The 26,182-nt window shown below is 37.7% G+C and overlaps 1 protein-coding gene across 1 annotated transcript in view; it reads right to left on the reverse strand.

Annotated features, from left to right (window-relative positions):
• The window catches only part of SCEL (sciellin), a 73,519-nt gene extending 55,648 nt beyond the window's left edge, over window positions 1–17,871 (reverse strand). The window contains exon 1 of the mRNA XM_072032482.1: window positions 17,689–17,871. The gene's annotated coding sequence lies outside the window, so the exon portion shown is untranslated. The remainder of the gene's footprint in view (window positions 1–17,688) is intronic.
• Between the last annotated feature and the right edge of the window lie 8,311 nt (window positions 17,872–26,182).

Below are 26,182 nucleotides of genomic sequence, written 5' to 3' on the forward strand. Positions count from 1 at the left end.
AGGCAAGGATGCCATCCACCAAATCAGGTTGCCCAGAGCCTGGTACAACCTGGTCTTGAACACCTGCAGGGATGGGGCATCCACAGCTTCTTTGGGTAACCTATTCCAATGCCTCATAACCCTCTGAGTAAAGAATTTCTTCCTAACATCTAATCTAAATCTCCTGTTTTAGTTAAAAACCATTCCCACTTGTCCTATCATTATCTGCCTGAGCAAAACTACTCTCCATCTTTTTTTACAAGCCCCCTCTAAGTACTGAAAAGGTACAGTGAGGTCACCCTGGCGCCTTCACTTCTCCAGGTTGAACAGCCCCAGCTCTCTCAGCCTTTCCTCACAGAGGTGTTCCAGCCCTTTGAACATCTTCGTGGCCCTCCTCTGGACCTGCTCCAACAGCCCCACATACTTCCCCCACTCCAGGTGGGGCCCCACAAGGGCAGAGCACAGGGGGACAATCCCCTCTCTTGACCTGCTGGCCAATTCTCTTTGATACAGCCCAGGATGTAGTAAGCCTTCTGAGCTGCACGCATACACTGATGGCTCCTGTCAAGCTTTTCATTCACCAGAATACCCAAGTCCTTCTCTGCAGGGCTACTCTCAATGAGTTCTTCTCCCATCCTGTACTCATATCTGAGATTGCCCCGGCCCAGATGCAACACCTTGCACTTGGCCTTGTTGAACCTCATTAGGTTCACATAGGCCCACTTTTCAAGTTTGTCCAGGTCCCTTTGGATGGCATCCCTTCCTTCTCTGCACCACTCAGCTTGGTGCAAACTTGCTGAGGGTGCACTCAATCCCACTGTCTATGTTGTTCTTGAAGATATTAAACAATACCAGTCCCAGGACAGACCCCTGAGGGACACTGCTCATCACTGGCCTCCACCTGGTCATAGCTATTGACCACCTCTCTCTGGGTGTGGCCTTCAAGCCAATTCCTTAGCTAGTGAATAGTCCACCCTTCAAATCCATATCACTCCAATTTGGAGATCAGGATGTCATGTGGGACTAGATGATGTTCAGAGGTCCCTTCCAACCCCAGCCATTCTGTGACTGTGTCAGAGGCCTTACAGAAGTCCAAGTAGATGACATCGGTCAGTCTTCCCTTGTTAACTGATGCAGTCACTCCATCATATAAGACTACCAGATTTGTCAGGTACAATTTGCCCTTGGTGAAGCCATGATGACTCTCTCAGATCACCTCCTTATCTTGCATGTCTTAACATCACTTCCAAGAGGATCTGTTCCATGATCTTGCCAGGCAGAGGTGAGGCTTTCTGGTCCGTAGTTCCCCGGGTGCTCCTTTCTACCCTTTTCAAAAATGGGAGTGATATTTTCCTTTTTCCAGTCACCAGGGTCTTCACCTGACTGACAGGCCTTTTTAAATATGATGGGGAGAGGCTTGGGTTCAGATCAATTCTCCTTTTGAAAGCAGCCCATTTCTACCAGTAAGCTACTTTAACGGCTGAGTTGTAAGGTGTCTTCTGTGGGAGGGATCACAATTACCACAGTTATTTTACCTTGGTAAAGTTTAAATATTCATTGGAGAGAATAGCTCTACAATGCTTTTACTAAAGCATACAGATATTGATCCCACCTCTGCCTAAATGATTATTTATATATCATATTTGGATTTTTTCCCTTTCTATGTTATTTTTCAGAAGTTTATGAATTGTGTGATTGAAGTACTTAGAGAGGAGGATCTTTTTGTAATATCAGGTAGAAAGAGCTGTTGTGCAGAGACAAAACAATTTAAACCACTTTTAGTAGATTATGTTTCTGTTAAATTGAGAAAAATATTTCAGTAAGTCTTAGACTGGTACAAATGCACCAGGCATAAGGGTGGGTTTTATGGATTTTTAAAATGTATGTATGTTTTTATTTATTTATTTGCCAACCCAGCTTGTATTTGCTACTGCTACTACAGATTGCCATTCCTGGGGAAGACCTTTTGGCTGGTATGTGTAAGGTATGCACTACGGTTATTTAACCACACCTTCCTGAGTACAGGAAGGAGCACTATCAGAGCTTTTTCATATGCATTTTTTAAATGCTAGGAAATCAGTGACTTTTCAGATGTATTTGGCAGCCCATTGTTCTCCCAAAAGGTGTGGCAGAGTTCATAAGCTAAAGAAGGAAAAAATAGAAATGCTATAAATAATATGCAAAGTGTCTAAACCATTTCAATGCTTTTAGTTGCCACAGAAAATGGCTGAACAGTTTCTTCTGTTTCCCTTTCTAAAATTGCTTCATAGAGAAAACATGCTAATCATAGCAGGTGCCAACACATTTCATGGCAGATATATAATCTTCAATGTTAATAGGCCTGCTTTTTGCATAATTTGAATACCTCCCTACTCTGCAAATGAGTGGAATATCTTGCAAAAATCCCTGAAAGTCTCATCCACAGTATGCTAATCTTGTGTATCTTAATCTTGTACCAGTACCATTACTATCTTAGCTTAAAAAAAAAAAAAAAAAAAAAACAAACAAACAAAAAAAAAAAACATAAAATAAAATAAAAATTACTGATAAAATCAGTTGTCTAAAGATTATTGTGCTGAAAAATCTGGCTAAGTCAAGTGACATTTGCATGGTACCAGCTGAATGGCTGTAATCAGTTTTATAGCTCATGTTACTGATAAATAGCTTATTTATTATTGTGTTATCATTAACAAAGAACACAAATGGGAGTGGCTACAATAGTAGTGGGACTGTGAGAATTATGATTAGCTGTGTTTTTTCATTAAATTATAAGCAAGACTTTGCAATATCCCCATCACCTAGAAATCCTCATTGAGAGCTCTAGGAAAGAAGCCATGTTAGCAACCTCAGGGAAGACATCTTGTTAAAAGATGCCAAAGGAGAAATTGAAGAGAGGAACGTGCCTTCCTGTTACCTAACTAATATTTTCTTAAAGAAATGAATTGTCCATGGGCACTTTAAATACATTGAAGACATCCCCACAGGCTGTTCTTTTAATAGAGCAGATACAGAGATGTATCTACTCCATAAAATAATATCTATGTGAGGAGGTTCAAATTACACTTATCTGATAGATTGGGTTTCTCTCTTTAGCTTGGTATGGTGCTGGATTCATCTGTGAGGGCTAAGAAGCTTTTGTTGTTATAATGATCACTGTATCTTTTACTATTAGGAATGAATTAGGTGATACAGAAATTAACAATTGCCTGTCATTTAAAAACCTATATGGAAATGTATTGTCAGTCTAAAAACTGATGGACCGGTGCAACAATATTCCATCTATTTAATTAAATCTTCATTTGGTGCTTCCACATTTGTGTTACCAGCACACATAACTGCTGCGTATGCCTTCCAAGCATAACAGAGCATGATCCCATTCCCTATCCACATCAAAGTCAAACATGACAATGGCAGAAAGGTATCTTTTCCCCCATTCCCTATATATCTGTACATATCTGTGTATATCTCTGTTGCTCTGTGAGTGTGTACATGTACTTATACACATATATGCATTAGTACATACTGATATATAAAAGAGTTGAATGAGAATGGCAATAAGCTTGTCAAAGTAAAATCCATTGATTGTTACTAAGTAAACAGAAACTACATTTGGCTAAGACTCAAATGTACAAATTGATAGAGCCTATAAGGACACTTAGGGAAATCAGTGCTTTCCCTGTTCTTCCATGCTTCCCTAAGCATCTGCTTTTGGCCACTGTTGGAGACAGAATATTGGGTTAAGTAGACCTTTGGGCTGACCAAAGACTGCCACTCCAATGGTTTACCCCTATGGTCAACATTTTTATAATGTACATAACTAAAATTGTATTAAATTGTTCCTAATTATTTGATGCTGATGTAAACAAATAGCAATATGATTAAGTTGTGTCCTGATTTCATCTGAGATAGAGTTAGTTTTCTTCCTAGTAGCTGGCATGTTGCTGTGCTTTGGATTTAGGATGAGAATAATGCCAATAGCACACCAATGGTTTAGTTGTTGCAGAGCAGTACCTGCAGAGTCAAGGACTTTCAAGCTTCTCATGTCCCTGCCAGCAGGGAGGCTGGAGGTGCACCAGGAGCTGGGAGGGAACAGAACCAGGACAGCTGGCCCAAACTGGCCAAAGGGATGTCCCATACCACAGGGCAGCATGCTCAGCTATAAAGCTGGAGGGAGTTGGTTGGGGTGGCAGCCACTGTTGTGGGTCTGGCTGGACATCAGTCAGTGGGTGGTGAGCAATTGCATTGTGCATCACATGCTTTGTACAGTATTTATTATTATTATTGTTATTGTTGTTGTTATTATTATTATTATTATCCCTTCATCCTCTGCCCTATTAAACTGTCTTTATCACAACCATGTGTTTTTACCTTTTTTTTATTATCTCCTCCATCCCACTGGGGGAGGCAGGGAGTGAGCAAATAGCTGTGTGGTGCTTAGCTGCCTGCCAGGTTAAACCACATCAAAGTGATACCAGATTATTATTTTTTTTTTTTTTTGAAAGTTTATGCTTCGGTATTAAAATAAGCCAGTCTCTTTAGTGAAGGGGCTGACTTTCAGCCACTTAACTGAATCATTCAGCAAATTTATTTGTTTCTTCAGACTGAATTTATTCTCTAGTTACATGGCAAATGGGAAGAGTATGTACATATGTGATTATGGAGAGCACTGTATATTTGCTAGTGCATGTTTAAGACCCTTTGCTTAAAACTACCTTTGCAGTCAAATAAAATTGCTCATCTATTCAAAGCACAGATAAAATCACAAGGTAGATTTGTGATATGTGTTGAAATGTAGGTCAGCTGCAGGAGTAAAATAGAAAATGGCATTATAGATGTGGCATTTTCACTCCTTGTCCCCCTCCAAGCTTCTCTGGACAATAATTCAGATGTTTTGTTGCCCTCCCTTGTCCACAGAAATAGAAGGATCAATAGCATTTCTGAGCATATTCCAAGGAATAAATTTCAGATGCAGATTTCAATCACAAAGAAACTATATGAAAAAAAAAAAGAATAATTTTCCAAAACCAACACATATCACGTAAGTCATAGTGGGGTGAGAAGTTGAATAAATGATTGAGTTCTCTTCTTGCCTTTATAAAATATTTGTATGTTGAAACTTGTCAATAGAGTGTTAGAATATATTTGAAATACAAACTTCTCCTTCCCTCTTATTCTGAGTAAATCATATATTTTTTTTGAATAATTGTTTTAAAAACTGTAAGTAGTTTGGAAAGAATGTTGACAGAAACAGTCTTTCAAGTGAGTTTTAATGTTCAGTACGTGAAGGGTTGGGCTGAAGATTTTTTCATTTATTTTTGATGCTGTTGTTTTTCATTTGTTTGTTGTTGTTGTTGTTAGGTGCAAGGGAAAGAAGGCTGGGCTTTAAAACAGGATGTTTCCAAAATAATTTGTGTGTTATTAGAAGGAAAAGAGTCTGGACAGAATTATAATTATCTGGATGTAATCATGGAGACCCAGATCAGTTCCTGACATTCCGGATCCTGCCATGGTGCTGTAGGAGCATTCCATGAAGAACCCAGTAATTTCAAATGTGGGCTGCTCTGGATCCTTTTTCAGGCTATTAGCCTGAGAAAACTGAATGAAAATTAATGCCTAAGTAAATAATCTGAATTCTACTCAATGAAAGGAGAATCCAAACTGGTGACAGCTATGTTCAAACACTCAGTTCCTCAGTGCTGGGCAAGACTTTCCAAGCAGGCCTTGCTTAACAAAATAGCAAGGCAACATCTGAAGTCAGACTCCCGCTTCTACATTTGTCACCCAAGACTCCACTAATGAAATTCATTTCACTCTAATGTAAATGACTAAAGTAGGTCAGAGCATTGGGCTCCAGGAGTTGCTATTTCTTTCCGCTGTCTTGAAATGGAGCCTAAGATGACAAGTCAGATGTAGGCATCTACACTGTAAACACATAGACATGTCAGATGAATCCCATGTAATGGCAGGATTTCAAATTAAATTTTGCTCTTGTAGAAAGCCATGATTCTTGCCAAATTTCAAACAAAAGGAAACATGCATGCAGATTTTTTTTCCTCTGTCTCTGGCCAAAATTGTTGCAAATAGTTGCAAATCTTATTCTGCACACTCGAAAATAACAGCACCTATACTAAATCAAAATTTGTCTAATCTTCAAGCAAACTGCATGTCCTGTGATGCATTGTAGAAAACAGCTTTCCAGCAACACTGTGGCCACTTACAGAAAAAGCATGGCAAGGAAACTGTAAACTGGGTATGTTGGAGTCTAACCCACAGAGAACATGCAAGATTAGTGGACAAAGAGAAAACAAACAAACAAACAAAAAAAATCATTGAGTTTTTTAGGCAATTCCTTCCCTGTCATTCATGGGTACAAAGGGAATATTTCTAGAAGGAATATGTCAGATCTTTCTGGATTCAAACCCTCTTGCTAAACTAAAACTAAAACTTTAATTTTTAGCTGTCTTGTAGTTAACTTTTTTCATTCTGTTCAGAGTCCTGAGCTACAGATAAACCAGTACAATTGAGATTTGACATCATCTATGTATCTGTGAGCAGAACCTCCATAGTATAGTGCCTAAATCACAGTATTTGAATTATTTATCTTTTCTCAATTTTTATTTTGAAACATTCAATTCTGCTCTAGAATATTTTAAACTTTTAAACCCGTAGTGGTTTTACCATTTTAAGTTGCAGAAGAAAGTTCCATGTCAGTGAGCTATGCTGTAGCTTAATTATACAGCCAGCATGGGTGTGTGAGAATAGCCACCACATACTAGAGAATAAATTGCTGGGTTTGGTTTTTCTTGATTTACAAGTTGCTATATGAGGCGCATGTTCCCAGGGAGTGGTGAAAAGTAGGGGTGTGTTAAACAGGTTTAAGAACATTTTAAAGAGACACAGTCAGGTTTGAGACATAGTAGATTTGGTGTACTTCCTCCTTCCTGCCAAATAACATTTTCTGTTTCTGTGGTTAAAAACAGTTGAGCTGCACCCTGCCTCTCTGTTTAAGTGATACCAGAAAATCCAGTGTCGCAGTATGTGTCACGCTGGTCTCTCTGTCTTTTTTTTGTTTTTTGTCATCAGTAAGGAAATGAAACTGCCAAAACTGCTGGTCTTCATGCTCCTTGGAGAGCAGAATTCACATGCCATCAAGCTCAGCCAGTAAAATCTTGTGGTTTTCTGTAAAAATAGCTGTGGTGAGGACAAACAACACTTGGATCAAATTATTTCTCCACTCAGAGCAGTACAGAAGTTACTTTCCAGTGTTGCTCGGGCCACCACTTTAGTGTCTGAAATACCTGTATGAAGTATGAAACCTGGTTTTCAAGTTCCCAGGTACCTTCTCAAAAATCACATGTTGATGAACTCAGATTCTCTTGTTTCCCAGATGTTTTGCATGGAGAACGGGCATTATTTTGAATCTTTCTTACACATAGTGCTGGCTTTGAACCTTGGAGAATTAAAGGTTATTTTCTCCTTCTGGGTAAAGATCTCTACTGGAACTAGAGATCATTTCAATTGAAAATAAGAACAATCTTTTTTGCTTTCACAAAAGATGAATGGAATATCAATTTCAATTGCTTGCTTACTACAGGAGAACAAAATTAGCAGAGCACAATGTATATACAAATTTCAGCATACCATTATTGCAAATAACACTGAAGTTTTTGTTTGGAAGCATTTAACCTCACTTTCTTAGAGAAATTTTGTTGTTGTTGTTGTTGTTGTTCCTCAGCTGATAAATATGTTAAAATTTGGATGTTTTCCATTACATTATACAATATTACTTGAAGTGCTATCTTATTCTATATAATCAAAACTTCTAGCACCAAAAGTTCCAGTACTTATTTGAGAAAATACATGTTTTAAATTTGATCTTCCAAAGGTACTAGGTGAGCACCATGACACACACAAAGATCATTGTTAGTCAGACCAAAACTTAATCCATGAAAAGAGCACAGTGGGGACATGACTTGCAAGTGCCACTGTTTGGAAGAAGGGGAGTAAATGGAAACAGAAATTTGAAAGTAGGTAGCAAAGTAGCTGAAGAGGAGTTGAAATAAATAGGAGAAATTTTATATTCTAGAAAATCTGTGATCAGATGAGCAGTGATGTTGCATGAGAGCTATGTCATGAAAAATGTGTGGCATGTTAGCAATTCTTTCCACATGGCCTGTGGTCAGGACAGAGTAGCATCTGAATTATGCTGCAGAAGTAGCAAATAAAGGCAAACGCACAGGATGAGGAAGGATGGTTGCTTAGCTGAAAACATGGGAGCTGAGAGATTTGAAGACAATACCGCAAATATACAGTCTGCAGTGGTTTGCACATCAGGCCAAGTTCAGTGACAGCCTCTTACTGTAAATTTTCTAAGGATTTTGTGAGTTCAGCTTCCTGAATGGTCAGAGGTGTAACTGCAGTGACTATCTGTTCAGGAAACACCCCAGAGATTGCCATGAATCAGTGTCTCTGTCACTAACCTAACTGTACAGTGCAGTGATCCAGTAAACGGGTGCTGACAATAGCTTTTGTGGTTAGCAGCAAGGGCGCGGTTTCATTATCAGTTTAAACTGATCTAATACCACATTCCCACCAGAAGGAGCAGTTCTGTCTTCCTCGTCCTGCCCTTGGCCATGTTCATGCAATAGTCTCTTACATCAACTCAGTCATGTCAGTAAACTGATCCAATTCACTGCAGGTCTCATGACCAAAAGAACTGAAATAAAGCCTATAGCAAAAAAAATAAAATAAATAAATAAATAAAAATAAAAGAGAGAAAAAAAAAAAAAAAAAAGATACTGGTAGGGCAACACCACTCATTTGTCAGGGTACTATTAGGAGGTTTACATCCGTCATGAAGCCATCTTTTAAAGCTAGTACCTTAATTTAGCAACTATTGAAACAAAAGAACAGTTCACACCTCAAAATTAGTATTTTAACTTCTCTGTAAATTCAGTCATGTTGGTTTTAGTCATAATCTTCCTCCAGAATACAGAGTATTTTCCCTGCCCTAGCAGCTACAGTCTTACAAGAGAAATTTCCCACAGGATTTCAACCTAAAGGACATGCCATCTTTTAGAATGAACAATCTATCTTCAGATAGATTCTTCTGCTTCTTTCAGAGTATGTCCTGATTTTCATAAAGTCTTAAAGTACTGTGCTAGCTTTCCTCTCATCTACAAATCACACCTTGCTTATATGTCTACATGTATACATATGGGAGAAGCATTTGCCAAATATTATCCATACATCATATTTTCCATATGGAAGAACTTTTCTTTTTCATCTCAAATTTGTTTCTATATTAGTGATCTTTGATATCTTCCAAGCACTATTGGGAAGGACAAAACTAGAGGATGGGATTTGAGTGATAGGAACCATTATCACTTTAGGCATTAAGGAAGTCAACTCACCACTAAATTGGTCAACAACTCAAAACTGAAAAGAAATATTTTCCTATGTTTTTACACTACTACACTTGCAGGCAGACTTTAATCAAATAATAGGATCAATTCACTGAAGCACAGAATTGTTGAGGTTGGAAGGGACTTCTTAAGCTCATGTAGTCCAACACCCCAGTTTAAGTATGACCAGCTAGAGTATGTTGTCCTGGATGGTGGTCTGGTTGAGTTTTGAATACCACTGAGGATGGAGACTCCACAGCCTCTCTCGACAATCTGTTCCCATGCTTGACCACACCACATAGTAAAAAAGTGTTTTCTTGCGTTCAGATGGAATTTCAAGATTTTCAGTTTCTTCCCATTGCCTCTTATCCTGTCAGTGGGCACTAATGAGAAGAGTCTGACTTCCTCTTCTTGATTCCCTCCCAGCAGGTATTTATTCAAATTGACGAGATCCCCCTGAGACCTCTCCAGGCAAAACAGTCCCAGCTCTCTCTGCTTTTCCTCATGTGATAGATGTTCCCAGCACTTAATCACCTCTGTGGCCCAGTGCTGGACTTGCTCCAGTAAGTGCATATCATTCTTATACTGAGGAGCCCAGACCTGGGCATGGTACTCCAGAGGCAGCCTCACTGGTGCAAAGTAGGGAGGAGGTCTCTTCCAACCTAGAAATTCTGTGATTCTGTGAATGATCACTTCCCTCAACCTGCCCAGGATACCGTCGGCCCTTTTGTGCCATGAGGGTTCATTGCTGGCTTATGGTCATCTTGTTTTCCAGCTCCTGGGCAATTTCCACTCTAAGGACCTTCTCAGCAAAGCCACTTTCCAGTCTGCCAGCCTCCAGCATGTACTTGTGCCTGGGGTTAATCTTCCCTGGATGTAGGATTTTGCCTTTACCCTCGTTCCCATGCTTTTACTCCATGAAGTTGAACTTCATGAGATTACCCTCTGTCTCATTCTCCAGCTTGTCAAGGTCTACAACCAACTGGCACATCAGCCAGCCCACCCAGTTTTGTATCATCTGTGAACTTGCTGGGAGAGCACTCTGTTTCTTCATCCGGATCGTTAACAAAGATGCTAAACAGTATTGGCCCAGTGCTAAGCCCTGGGGTACACCACCAGTAACTTGATTAGGTTAGACTCAACCATCTAAAGCATATTCTTTCCTTCCTCTTATGAGTGTCAATTTCCTAAGCTGTATGTACACTGTATAAATGGCTACTTCCCAGAAGACGAAGCCAGAATTACTAACTTTAAAAAGAGTCCACACTTTCTCTGTAATTATGTACACCTTTTCATCGGACAGTGCTAACCTGTTTCCTTCCTTTTTTTTTCTCCCATCCTTACCACATCCTATCTCTGACAACTATGGTTGGTAAAAAAGATTAAGGGCTTCCCTGAGCTTTTCATGTAATAATAAACAAGACGGAAGGAGGTAATCACATGTGCATTTGCAAATCTATTATTATAAAGTCAATGAAATGTAAACTATCTCCTCTTCTGGCTTATAATTAATTAATTAATTATGAAAATGTACCGATTTATTTTCATTCTTCTGTTGCAACAGAGGTGACTATTAAGAAGTTTGTGAAAAGAAAGTATAGTACAAGCTCAAAAAGTGAAATTCATGTACAAGAGGCTTCTTAAAAATAGATAAAAATTTCTGTTATGAGCAAAGGAGATAAACATCATAAGAAGGCATATTATATTGTGATGCTTTGCTCTGAGCCAAATAATATTTAGTCACTTGCAGGGTTGTGTAAGTACTAAAGATGTTGATCTGTAAAGAACATCCAAGCTAACCTGAATTCACAGGCACAATATCTCATAAGCAACAGAACTATGAAAGCTGGAATACATAACAGCTTTGATTTATTCAACAAGGTACAGAATATGCATTCAGGCAAATATACATCTATGCATTAGAAGCAGACATCATAGATAATGCACAGATGAGGGAAACTTTAACAATAAATTTATATATTTTAATTCCACAGTATACTTTACAATTGTAAAAAAAATAAATAAATAAATAAAAATGTTTACTGAGCTTAAATATGGTCCTGTAAAAAATTAATGTTCCAGATGACAAGCTTTCTCTATAGTTGTCATGAGCAGCATGCCATAATAACAGGAGGAGTTCTACTTATACAGAGTCTCTGAAAACAAGGCAGCTGTGTGTCCCTTGTATTACTTTCTCCTCAATTTGTTTTTACTAGAGTAGTCCTTAGTCAGAACTTTGAAGAAACAATGGTGGATACAAGTCTGTTTCTGGTCCCAGATGGATAGACCTCAGAAAAAGGTAACAGCTAGATGTAGGAAATCCCCAACCCTCAGTGTTTTTGTATTGACTACTTGTAAGTGTTTACAAAGGAAAAGTGAATTTCAAGTAGCTCCATATTTGGGTGTCTCTGTTTCCATGCCTCATTTAAGGTCTCTGACTCCATACACAGCTGACTCAGAGCTTTGCATGCCAGTGTAAGTGGCAGACGCCTCCCTGAATGCTGTGGCTATGTCTGACTTTCCCTAAACTGCTCTGATGTTCTTGCTGAGACCTCCAAAAGTTCTCCCCATAAAATCTGGGACACATGGAAGCTCTGAAATCCTCACAAAACAGCACCAAACACAAGGTGTTAGATTACTCTCTTTTAAAACGTTTATCAGCAGATAGGATTTTTCAGTCCACTTGCTTAGGCATGTGCAGGTGTGAATTCTTATGGGTCCTGGGCTGCTCTGCCCACAGCTGTTGCTGCCCCTACTTCCCAGCCCACTGTGATGCCTCCAGCTTATGGCAACTGTTACATTTGCTACATCCAGGCTTCAAGCAAGGATCAGGCTTGGGAGCTTGGCTGTATTTCACACACAGTACAAGAGAGAGAAAATTTGTGAACAGTTAATTCATTATTTCTGGTATCACCAGACTGTTCTAGGTATATGAACAGCTTTATTATCTTCATGCTAGAGGGTGAGCCATGCCCTTACGTCTGACTGCAGATCCTTGCAATGCAGATCCTTCCTCTGAGGCATCTGACTGAGCTCTGTCAGAAACAAGTTCCTGGCCTGGATGGTTCTTTATGTCTAATCTAGTGTGGCCATTCCTCTGTAATGGAAAGCATCAAAAAAGAACATTAGTCAAAAGTGCCCTTCTTTCTACTAGCCTTCTTAATAGAAAAGAGTGATTCAAACTATATAGTACCAGCATTAAAATGTTGCAAAAATCAAAGTCAGCTTCCTCCTTACTTTACACTCTAATAATTTAGTTTTCCACAGTATCTCTCATAAAACATTTTCATCCACATACTCATTAGCCCAAAGATCCCGGGACAGGATTGTATATACAAGGCTGAAGAGGATACTTAGTGCTAATTTAGTTTAATCACAATCTATTTGCATAAATGCAGTCCTCCAAGGAAATCTATTTATTTTGCCAAGAGCAGTTCCTTAAAGGATGATAGGGTAAGAAATATGACACTTATTATTACAAATGATTACTTAGAGGTGAATGTACTGATTTTAATTATATCAGGTAATCTTGAGGTTTCCCATACTGTCAAAAATAATTTACTCTGCTTGCACTAGTTTGTTGGTTTTAGATATTGACAGTATGTTTTTTCTCCTGTAGCAAAGTCTTGCCTTCCATCCCCTCGAAAGGAAACCATCCCAGTCCCACTCTGCTTAAAGTACCATAAAAGCTGAGATTGTCTTCATATGATCAGGTAACTATGCAAAATAAAATAGCCCTTCAGCTTACCATGATCCAAAACAAAAGCAGCTGTTCCAAGATGGGTGCATCTTCCCCATAGAGCTACATCCACAGTGATGCCTTCCCTAGTTTACAGGTCTTGCCAGATGATTTTGGGACTCAGACCTAGCAAACCTACAAATCTAGCAAATCTACACTTCAATGCAGGAATCTCTCTGGCAGGGATAGGGCTTTCAGGTAACAACAGAGAATATCATAAAATAGTGTTCTTTCCTTCCTAACCCTCTCCATGGAGTCACCATTAAAAGCTCAATTCAGTTAAGATTATTTCACAAATAAGAAAAAAAAATGCCATGAATAAAATTTGGGTTTACTACTCAAGCAGGAAGGTTGGGTAGTAGCAACTGATCTAGACTTGAACCATTCTGTAGCTCCAAGTTCAGACAGTAATGCTCACTGTTGTTAAAATAATCCAATATTTTAACAAGCAGGTTCTGATAGACAACTGCTGACCTGTAGATTCATATGCACTTAGTCTTTAGAGAAGTTAAATTAATTGGTCTTTTAATGTCACTATAAGCAGTCTGTAAATCAAAACAAAAACACATTTCAACAGAAAGGACTCTTTGTCTTACACGTCTATGATATTAATACACCACTTTACAAATCAAGGAAAAAGATTGGCTATGAAAATGAAATTTAAATACAAAGTTTTAACTCTGTAAACATTAGCCAGCCTCTTGCCTATCTCTTGCAAAATGTAAATTCCCTTTTATTCAGAGTTCTCCAGCCACATACACGAATACCTCTGCATAGCTATCTGCCTGGTTTGGAGCAAGCACCTAGGTGTCTAAGCCACACCTCAAATGGGTGACAAGTATCTACTCATTTAGAGGAGATACTTCCTCAGATGAAGGCCTGAAAGGAGTTGAGTGCAGTGCAGGTTGTTAGGCATTGCCTAATGCAGTAACCAGTGCTGGACACTTAAAAAAAAAAAAAAAAAAAAAAAAAAGGTGAAGAAGGTGACCACAACAGCTAGTACACTGTCCTGAATGAAGGACCAAGAAACTATTAGTTAGTTCCTTAATCTGGACATTAACTTTTGCATGTGCTCAAAGAGAAAATGTAAGGGAAAAAAAAAAAAAAAAGCATTTTTCCTAAAGAAAAAGTCCAAATTACAAATCCCTAAGACAAGACATTCTGTTCCCCTACACATCAGACATTAGAAGCTTAGAAGCTTGGATAAATAATAATTCTGTATTTTTTCAGATGATGTATATGGTGCAGTTAGGTATTTTAGCTATTTTGCTCTAGTTACAAGAACAGGCAAATAAACAGAATTATTGTATCTAGAATTTTATAAGAAAAGCATAAATAAAAAATATATAGCTATCAAAGCTGTTGCCATACTTGTGTTGTATGAATTGCTGTCTGAGATTAGCAATACTAGTATATATTTTTTTACTTTTTATAAGCATATATAACATATTAAAATGTATAAGACTAAGGCACAATTTATTTTGTCTTAGAACATAACAGAATTTAAAACATCACTGTCTATACATGCTTTTTATCTGTCCTTAAGCCTCCTGCTACATTTCACAAGGTAGAGCCGCAAGCTGTGTATTCTAGCTATGTTCTATTGAACCTCCCAAACAAACCAGAAAAAATATTTTTCATAGTTCAACACAAAAATTTCTCTTTTATTTCTTTCTGCAACACAAGGGAGTTTTTGAAGCCTCCAGTATCTGTTATTAAAATGTTATGGTTGTTATAAAGCATGAAAAGTATTTTACTGACATATGAGTAAAGACTATCCAGGTAAGTTCACATGGAAACCTCCATGTAGTTTAGTGACTGCCTTCTGGACTTCATTCTTAGCACACACTTGCCCATGAGAGTAATGAATGCCTTTCAGTGACCACGGTGTGTTCATTTGTCTTCAGTTAACAGCAGACCTCACACAAAAAAAGATTATATCCATGAAGGATTCTGACATTTAGATCATAACTGATACTCCTGCTTCTTAACAGACTGTGTAGCGAAGATCATAGTAGATGCTTGACAGCCTTTAGTCTAGAATCTACTGCAAATAACAGCAATACTGTAAAATAAATATTTAATATTACTATATCCATTTGCTTATTTTTGATGTAAATGCCTCCTAGCTGAGCCCAATGCTGATCTGCAGGTACTGATTCTAGAACATACTTACAATTTAGTGTAATTTGCAGTTCGAACACTAGGTGGAAACAAAGTAATAAAAATAAGATCTGTTATCAAACAATTTGCAGCACAGCAAATGGAAGAGCTTTCTCCAACACACATGACTGAAATCCCAGAAGCCAGAAATGGCAGCTTAAACCTGCTTAATTGCACCGGAGACCTCTGTGATTCTCACTTCTTGGGCACAAGAAGAAGAGGAAATAATCTCCCTAAACTTCTTAAACTTGAATATTTGATTTTCTTTCCTTGATGGCTTACTTTAAATTTTGGGATACGTGAATTCAAAATGCTCAGATGTATTTGTATTGATCGTTGTTCAAGCATTTCTGTGAAAACTGGTACCAGAATTCAACATATAAAATTTTTCCCCTCTTGTTTTTCAGTTTTGCAAAACTTAAGATTGAATATTTAGAATGAGCAGCTTTTGCTTGCTGCCATTTGTTTGTCACAGATAAATAGTTAAAATAGAAATGTATATATATATATTCCATCTCATGGTTATGCAACAAGAAAAGCACAGCAAGAGAAGAGTCACCCTCATTTTACTCTTTTGTGTAACACAGTTCTAGGAGCCTCTTTATTATCATTCCAAATTTCCTCAGATCAAGAAAGGGAACTGAAATGATATTTAGTTTTGGATGATAGCCATCTTTTGATGGCTTTAGATATTCTGTTACTTGTGGAAAACTTGGCTCCAGAAAAATCCATATGCAGAATGCAACTGCAGCAAAAGCCCATAAGAAATAAAGAGGAATGATGTAGCATTTCACTGCAAACCACAATGCAGAACTGAGCTGCACAACAGCAGTGCTGGTCAGGATTTGACATTCAGGCATTTTCATCTTCTTTCCAGGAAAAAGCAATCTTAGCATAAGACCATGCTGCTGAAAAGATGCAGCCATGTTTTACACAAACTCAGAAGAGACTGGCCTAGTGATCCCTAGTACCTTTCAGTACTGTTTGCAGAATTTGAAATGGTTAAGAAGCTGGTATAACAGCAAGGGACAACCCTAGTTTTATTTATAGTTCATAACATAACTCTTTAAAATGTGAGTGGTACTCTGCCTGCATCCAGTATGAATACATAACAAACTGTGAGGTTTTCAGCAATATTTTCACCTCTTCCAAATTTTTCTAATTTTTTAATTAATACATTAGTTATCCCCAGTACCTTGCTCTACTTCATTCTACAAGTTAGTCCAACTTCTGCCTCTTTGTCCATCTTTTCACACAATAAGACAGCAGATGCTAGCTGGCTTCAAACAGGCTGGTTTTACAGACTGTTTGAAGTAGATTTCAACTGCCTGAGGTGACTTAGTCAATTGGCTTACATACCAGAGCAAGTATTCATACTGATGGAATGCAAGTCAAAATCTTAACTGAATTCGAAACCTGTTGAAGCTTGGTGAATAACTAAGCCTATTGTTCCTGATCCAAGTAAATATAACCTTCTGTCTACTGAGTACTTCTATTCAATGTCTTAGATTAAATGATGTTGTATATATATTCTAAACTCTATAGGAACAAATGCTACACTAAACTCAAAGAGTGTATATCAAGTAGCTGCATAAGGCCTACTGTCATCATTCCTGAAGAAGGTTTGTGTGTGATGGGTGCAAGGACACAGATAGGGCAAGATATAAATATAACAATGAAGTAAAAGCTTTGGGTTTGGAAGAGTTTTGAGGAAGTCAGTGTAGATGTCATTGAATTCAACCTACCATTGAAAGACTGTATATTTCCTCAAAGCTTTTATAAAGAAAAAGATTCTGCAGAACAAACAGTGTCTAAGTTAGTTCTAGACATCTTTTAGAGAAGACACTTGTTAAAGAGCATGGAAATCTCCTTGCAGTACAATAAAACAGTGTCAATTATCCTTCAGTTATGACTGAAAGGTAATGAACTCCCAAATAAAATAAAACAATTGTTACATGTAGAATGGCAACACATCCTTAAGAAACCATGTTCTGCGTACATTCAGTATCATCTCCACTTGAAACAATACCAGAAAACTTTGGCATCTTTTCTATTTGTCTTACTATTCCCACCCTGCTAAGTATGTATGAATTGGATTTTATATCAATGGGTCATTTTAATACAGTCTGTCTAAATAACTGATCAGTTTCCTGATATCAACTTAAAGAAGTCAAGCATTAGAGAAGAAAATTTAAAAAAAAGAAAAAAAATGACTTGACAATCAGAGCCCAGATTACACACAGCAGGACTGGAAGGGGAAATGCTACTTGTAAATTTAGAAGAATCTATATGGAAAACACTGAGTATCAAACACAAATGCATTTGCTTGTTTGTTTGTATGTTTTTTAAATTAATCCCCATTTCAAAGTTTCCCAGGCAAACAATGCTATAACATTGACTTACCAATTTTGGCACTGAAGAGAGTAGCTAGAAAGACTTTTCCAGATGCAAGAACTTCCACTGTGGGTCTATTGATCACTGATGAGAGGTCCCTTAATATGCCTCCAGTCACTACTTCCTATAGCTCGAATCCCTCTTCCACCAAGATTCAAGTTTCAGGTTAAAGCAGATTGAAAGTTTGTCTCTGCTGTTATCTGCTCCGGCTGGTTGGCAGTTGCTGCTGGTGACTGTGTTACTAGGAGTGGTTTTGGCTTTGAGTAGGATAGTTGTGAGTCAACATGTGGGAATAAATCCAGACATGCCCAGCTTTCCTCCTGCTCTGTAAACAAAGTGATCTGATACAGAAATCTGACTGGGATGATCTTTAGATGCAATAAATATATCTGCCCTTCTGACACATGAAGACTATCTTCCTACTGAACCCAGTAGGCATGTGACACAAGTTATTTTTTGAGGCACTCTAAATTGCAATAACTTCCTTGCCTGCAAGGTCAGGTATTAGTGATAAGCAACAAGAATGGGATCCTTGCTGCACAAAAGCCAGGAGCAAAAATCCCATTGATCTCAACAGAATAATGGCATTGCCACAAGGCACTGCAGAGCACTGCAGTGGGGAAGCTTCCCACAGAGCTTATTTTCTTGCTCTCCATCTTACTCTTCTAGCACCTTCTTTGCATTCTTCCATATTTGTTTCCAGCCAGCTCCTTCTACCAGAAAACCCCTCATGACAAATTTCCCTGGCCTGTTTCCACTCTTTCCTCGGACAGTCTGCCTTTAAATTCAAGTTTGTTTTGGTCAAGATAAATTCCAGCTAATCATGTAATCTGAAATCTTTCCATACTTTTTTTTTTTTTTTTTCCAGAAGAAAAGTTGCAGTGAAGCAATGGCCATTCAGCTGAGCTCTTTAGAGCATGCCTCTGTGTTACATATCATGGGAATAACAATTTGCTTTCCCAGGTCAATATCTCATGTTACACAAGTCTTGGCACTGTAAAGTATCTTTGCAGACAGACATTATTTTAAGCAGGTGACCAGCAGGAATCTGTGTTCATTCACAAAAGCTACTAAATGCCACTCTAAAACAAGAACTGTGTATAAAAACTGTTGAAGGAATATATCAAACAGGCAAGCTAGAGCTGTGCTTTTGCAACAGAGGACTTCAGAAATCTGTGTTTCAAAGGCATAGAAATAAACTGTACGTACAAAGAGAAAGACATATCCATGTTCTTTGTAGACTCCTGCTATCTTCAATACAGTAAACTAACTAACTAACTAAATAAATAAAACACAGGCTGCAAAATGTTTGTTAGGAGAATTCAAGAATAAACAAAGATATGAAATTAGACAAATAAGAATTACTTCATTGAAGTCAGGATTTGTTCTAGAGTGTTTACTTATATCACCTACTCTACTCATCCACTAATGAATCTGCTTTTTTGTCCCTATGATACTGCACAGTCATAAATTATTATCATGAAAGAGAATACTTTGATCTTTACCTTGACATCCTATAGAGTCAAGGCTATTGAACTGCTTTGAATTTTGTTTATAGATAATGTTTTTTTCACATGATGTGGGTAATATTTTACTTTATCACACTGCAGTAGATAAAGCATTTATCTACATAAATATACATCTATCTATTATCTTTGATAAAGCATTCTGCTTTATCAAAGATAATAGAAAACTGGATCTTTGCAGCAATGCTACATCTGTAACACAGTTATTTGTGGAATTTGTATGCAGGGCATAGTAAAATTTTCTCATTACTCAAATTAGGCCATCAAAGTGGCAGGCCATGGAGGAATTCTCACATGGTCCTCAGATCATTTTCCATCATCCTTTAAAACTGTAAAATTTATTTGCCATCTGATCCTTGAGTAAACAGCAATAAAGTAATCTCTCCCTTAGTTGTCAAAAAGTTTGACAGTCCTTGATTAAAACATAAGCATCTTAGACACAGAACTGCTGCCTGTAGAATACTTTTAGAAGTAAAAACCTTATCTAAAGCCAAAAATAGTTTATCTGTGTTGTTTGGTGAGCTTTTGGATGCTGGTCTTCATCTTTGTAACTGATAGGTACTGAAAGTAATTTATTATGAGCTCTGTATATATAGACACACTCATGCCTGAACATACTAACCAGTTGTGTTTAATTCAGTCTGTACATCAAATCTCTTTTAAGTTATTTAATTAGACTAATGGTCTGAATGGTATTTTATAAGTGAATCATGGATAGCATAAACTACAATGGTAGTACACATACAAATAACCCAGTATATGCCAGTACTCAGTGGAGACTACTGGCACTTACACATTGATATATTAGGTTGACACAGGAATTTTCTATCAAAATAATTCATAACTAACGATATGTTACAATTTTAGCATAGCTGAATATGGGTTGATGGTTGATGATAAGTAGAAGTTTTAACAGCATTTTAATAAGACAACACTGTCATTTATTGTCAGTCAACCATGAATGCAATTCCACAAAAATGTACACTGCCTGCAAGACTGATTCTTGAGTAGTAATTCAGGACATGCTAATTGTATAATATCAGTGCCCCCCAACCTATCAAAACCTTCGATTCAGTGCCCCTTGCAAAATGGCAGAAGTTCAAGAACATATCAAGGAGTGGAGAGCTTAAAGCAGATGCAGTCGCTAACAAGTATTATCATGCACTCAAAATAATTGCTACTAAAAAAAGCCAGCAGCTATCAAGCAGCATTTTAATCTTAATTCAGAGTAACTACAGTATATTAAGCTCCTCCTCTCATTCATCCCTGTCTGCTGCAATTTCTACCTGGAGATGATGAAAAATACTTTCCTTTCCAGCAGGAATGAAGGGAACTGTTGAACAACTCTTGCCCACTGGTTTTTCCTCAATATACTGAAAAATCACAACAGTTACAAGGCAGCACAACTTCTCCTTCATTTTATGAAGAAAAAAAAAAAAAAAAAGTTGGATTTTGACTGATAACATCCTCTTATATCTGTGTTTTAAATATAAGTCCATTTGGCATGTGGAAAACGAAATCTTGTCTTCCTACTTGCAATATACAGAAGCATATGAGCTGTATCTTAAGAATGAGTTCAGTTCACAGTTTTGTGTTAACCTACAGTACAAAATCTCCTACAAATCTCCAGAAGACTGAACACAAATCATAGGCATGCATACTATACATAAATTGAAATAGACTGTTTTTGTTCTCAAATACAGAACTCACAAATGAAAGCAGCCCATTCCCATGCAGGAAGGCCATGTGGTCCTTTAATACATTAAGCAGAAGGAAAATTTGACTTCATCAGCAAAGACTATTTCTTCCATACAAGGTAGCTCAGCCCCTAACTGCCTCCATCCATTCTTCAGAATTGAGACATCACATCATAAACCATTCCAAGCCACAAAGGTCAAATGACAGTCTTAAAGATGGTGAGAAATTCTCATAATATCTGCTATGAACAAAGCCAGTCCCAGGAGCTAAAACAGAAGGTAAGACAGAATAATTACTTTCAGTGTTCTCAGGTGCCTTGCTCATATTCACAACCATGAGAATTAAAGCTATGCATCACTCATTAACTAAGCTGTCTCTTTTCACAGGTGCGATGTAAGAAGAAATACAATTTATGGAGGCATACACTGTCTTCAGGAGGACTCTCACCGTATCACATAGGTTCATAAGTGCAGATGGGGCTATATGTGAAAGCTGCTTATTCACAAAGAACCAGGGAGAAATGTTTCCTAGCTTGCTTTGCTAGTGGAGAGCATGCAGGCTGGCAGACAAAGAAGTCAGCTGGTCACTTAAGCTTTGCACAACTGGTGATCTCACCCTCTCCTCCCACTATTACAGAGGAAAGGACTGCTACGGTTTGACTGATTGGTTTTATTTTATTACCTACTCTCCTGACATATGAGAGAAGTTAATGCCCAGTTCTTGGACGTTTAAATTAATTTTAAATAGTACTGCTTGGAATTATTGGACACAAGCCAGCCGATGATGACCGTGCTTGGGATTTATTTTTTTTCTCCCTATAGGAAAAATAAAACAGCGCTGGACAGTTACATCAGAGCTTTTTAGCAATGCATTAATAAATCATGTGAAGATTACTGATACTGACGATTACTCACAAGCAATACTTTAGACTTCATGTTCCTGAAAAGAACCAGGTGCCTAAAACTATGTATTGCAAAGATTTGTTCTGAATTGAGAGTATTTGCCTTCTTTGTACTGTTTGATGGTATGGAATGAAGCTATCATTCATAGAAATACTATGAAAAGGTTATTATTTGTTTCAATATTATTTTTGTATAAACAAAGAAATATTGCAAATAGAATCTGCTGTATTTTGAGAAATAGTTACTAATGAACAGATTGCATAGGATTGATCACTATTCATTTAATAATGCAGTTTAAATTTGCTTAGCAAGCAAAGAAAAATGTTGGGGAAAAAAATGTTTCTCAGTGTCGTGGAAGACAGCATTATGTTGATGGTTATGTATGGAATCAAGGAATAGATACTGAAAAAAAATATCTACATGTACAAAATCTATATAAGTAATTTCTGTGAGAATGAAAATGTGGAGAATATCTGTTGAATTATTTCAGAACTAGGCATCTGATCTACCTGACAGTGGTATTCTGTGAACTGCTGAAAAAGCACTTCATAAAGTTTGAATCCTCTGCTTCATCATTGTTTCATGGTGCTATATTCAACCCTGGATGTTCTGCCACCCTTTATTTTTTATATTGTTTTAAACTAACAAAGCTGCTGCTTTGATCATCTGCAGCATGTGCGAAGGCACAAGACATATGCTCCAATGGTGCAGTTGTGCAACATCAGAAGATATTTTATTATTGGAGAAAAAAATATCTCTGCACTTGAGATTAACACAGGGATTTACTTTTCCTTTGTTTATTCTCCTGCTGATGGCACAGTGCAGCTTCCTCTGAGAATGGCAATGTACACTCAAAGAGGAGTGGAGATGTGTGATTAATGCTAAGGATTAAGCAGGGGAAGTTAGAGATTTTTATCCTGATCTTCCATTGTCACCTAGGCAAGTCCCCTGACTATGAAGTGCATCACAAAGGCAATCTAATGTTTGATTATTTACTGATTTTTTGAGCAACAAAAGGTAATTTACCTCAGGTAACTTGCAGTCTTTCTTTAGAAACAAAAGGATTTCACTGCTTTTCAAATAAGTAAAAGCTGTGAGAATGGACAGGAGGAACACCAGGGCATACCTAAACTGCTTCTCGGGAGGCAGAGCCCATAGAGGGCAGGAAACGACTTGCTAATGACAGGGGATGTGGAAAAAAGTGAAGAGTCCTCTCTGCTAGCAGAACCGGGGAAATACAGGCAACATCACTCTTTCCCTAGCCTTCAGGAAGAAATTCCCATTAAAGCTGCTAACACAATGCAAAATCTCCTTTGCTGCCAAAGGGCAGCTTTAGAATAATATACTGGCCAGAACCTCCTGCCATCATTTTGGGAGGGTTTTTCATCAGTGTGGATTTGGGTTTCATTTATTTATTTTTGATTCTCTTATCAGCTCAAGACCACTCACTGATTTAGTCCCAAAGACTCTTTAACACACTGCTAAATAAATAAGGGTAGTCTGTGAGCTCCTGCTCAGGATCTTCCATCACTCATACCGCCTAACTTTTCTTTTTTCTGTGGCTCCACTGTGGACCACAACTGTCTCCAAAAGAGGTGTGTTAGAGAAGGGATGAGCCACAGGCAAGATGGACATAAGCCAGCCTGTGGGCTCAAACATTCATCCCTTTCTCTTTCCTTTCAGCTGTGTTGATGTATCCAAAAGTCATATGACAAACTATGGCCAAAGGTATTGTAGTCAGCCCAGGCCGGCAAGAACACTGACACTGGTTCATATCAGGACTGGATTATTTCATCACAGGTTAAAACTTGAAGATACTTGAGCTTTTGGGTTGCTTTTGGACTGACAGGCAATACTGTCCAAATGAAGTGCTTTTCTATGGGATGGGTCAGATGCTGAAAGCACAGTCTTTATTGGCAGTGGGAAGAGCATTCTAGGTTATTCAGGTTTTAATCTAAGCCTTCCTCTCCTCTGGATACTTAATTTATCTTCCAGTTATACTTCTGGGAAACAAGTGATTGAAGGGCAAGAGGAAATTTTCATCTGGAATACCGGTTGTGGGAATTGCAAATGTTAAATGTCACAACTGACAGAGGGCATTAAAACAAAGAGCAGTTCAGACCTGTCATGAAGCTGTGTGTATTGTCCAGACAGAGATGGAGATACTATTTCACAGTAGCAGTGAGTAGTAGCTTGGTCTAGATGTCTATTTGCAAACAAAGGAAACTTTCTACAAACAGTTCTCAAGAATGCAAAATGTGAAATGAACTCCTCTAAATGACAAAGTGAAATATAAAACAACACATATGTGGTAATACTGATCAATTAATAAACATTTCACAGGTAGAAAATGGGTACAACTAAAAAAAATACAGTTAAATTTAATTTAATTTATTTAATAAAATTTAATAAAAAGAATTTAATAAAATTGTCTGTTAATAGAATTTAATCAAAATTTAATAAAAAGACAGACTATAGAATGGATTCACTTAAAATTTGAGAAAGGATGGAGGGAGAGAGGGAAGGAGAAAGGGAGGGAGAAAGGGAGGGAGGGAGGGAGGGAAGGAAGGAAGGAAGGAAGGAAGGAAGGAAGGAAGGAAGGAAAGAAGGAAGGAAGGAAGGAAGGAAGGAAGGAAGGAAGGAAAAGATATAAAGAAACAGAAAGGAGAAAGCAATGTTGGGAAGCCTTTTTTTTTTTTTTAATTTCCTGTCAAATTCACTAAGTAAACAAAAAGTTTTAATCAGAGCTACACAGAGATTCTACAAGACAGCTTTCACTATTGGCATACTCTTTATTTCCTTTTGTTTTACCATTTTTCTGCTGTAGTAGAAATCTGTGCTCTGTCTCCTTCCCATCCCCTAAAACATTTCTGACATAACCATTAGGGCTGTATTAATTCAGAATGACTCAGTCATGCTGTTCTGCCAGATCAAACCCAACTGTCCCAAACCAAGCACAAACTCCGTTGATTCAGATAAACACTTCAAACATGTGCTTTGGAAAATAAACTTTATAATATACTTTATTTCCTATGATGAGACAAGAAGTGTCACATCTTAAAGACAGTCCTGAAATATTTATAGGAAAATAAAAATAATGATGGTTATTAGTCAAACTTGTTCCCCTGTAAAGCATTATCTAAGGATGACATTTTAAAAGTGATCATAAATTTATATGAGAAATAACATCTATTGATACACACACTTTGTTAAGTTATAATTTGTATAAGTGAAATGACCTCATCCAATGACCATACAATCTCACTCAGAGAAGAACAAAATGAAAGTACACCAATTTTAAAAGGGGAGAAGGACAGAAAGAAAATAAATAAAGAAAAATTTAAAAATAAACCTTTTTGATATGCTTCTATCATCCTTTCTTTTAAATCTTGGAGATATTTATGCTTAAACACAAGTCAGTCACTGCTCATCATACCATTCCTGCACTACATTTGTACCAGCACAATGATATTAGTCATTCCCAGAACCATAGCCATTAGAGATTGAAGTGACCTTTCAACGTCATCATGGCCTCCCCTGATTCCTACGATCCATGGCAACAGACTAACGCCAAACACGTAATTATGACTTCACTGCAAAATGTAGCAAAGGAGAAGCTGATTTCCAGTTTCAAGCTAAATCTCCAAAGGTGGAGGCCTAGCTTTCTATCATCTAAATTAAAGTTACTTGCATTTCTTCTGCAAATTTCTCAGCAGTCATTGTGTTTGTAACCACACACCTTGATTTGGTACCTACATGGATTGTTAAGCTGAGGAAAGAAAACAAAAATGGCCAAGTCATGGAGAAACCAGCATCTGAGCAAGGAACCTTCCAAATAAAGGACAACTTTTTTTGTAAAGCTGTTTGGTCATGGTTTATCTACTTTTCTCACCCCCACCAAAGCGTGAAGGCCCCTGGCTTCCATGGCAGGAGGTATAGATGGCCCCGTGCTCATTTGGTGTAACATGGACTCCAGCATAAACAAGTTCCCAGCTCTATCCTTCTCACCCTCCAAAGGAACTACTCTGTTCCAGATCAGGCTGAATTAACCTGTCTGCAATACTGGGAGCTGGAACCTGGGATAAACACAGAGAATAACCAACTTCATGATGTAAATGCCCTTTTGGAGATGAACAATTAGTTTCTATCTGGCTGGATGTATCTAGCTATGTGTATATCTGAAATGCATTACTGTGTTTTTCAGCTCAATTTAGGCTAAAAGCTATGTAACATTATCAGTGTAGCAGTATGCTTATGGTAAGTAACCCTTCCTCAGAGGTAGGAATAGTTTAGGCCATTAACATGCTAACACATTGCTTCTATTGCTTCTAGAACATGAGATAATATGTAGATGTATACGGGGCTATTTGCTCAACT

Source organism: Anas platyrhynchos, chromosome 1, assembly GCF_047663525.1.
Source record: "Anas platyrhynchos isolate ZD024472 breed Pekin duck chromosome 1, IASCAAS_PekinDuck_T2T, whole genome shotgun sequence".
Lineage (NCBI taxonomy): Eukaryota > Metazoa > Chordata > Aves > Anseriformes > Anatidae > Anas > Anas platyrhynchos.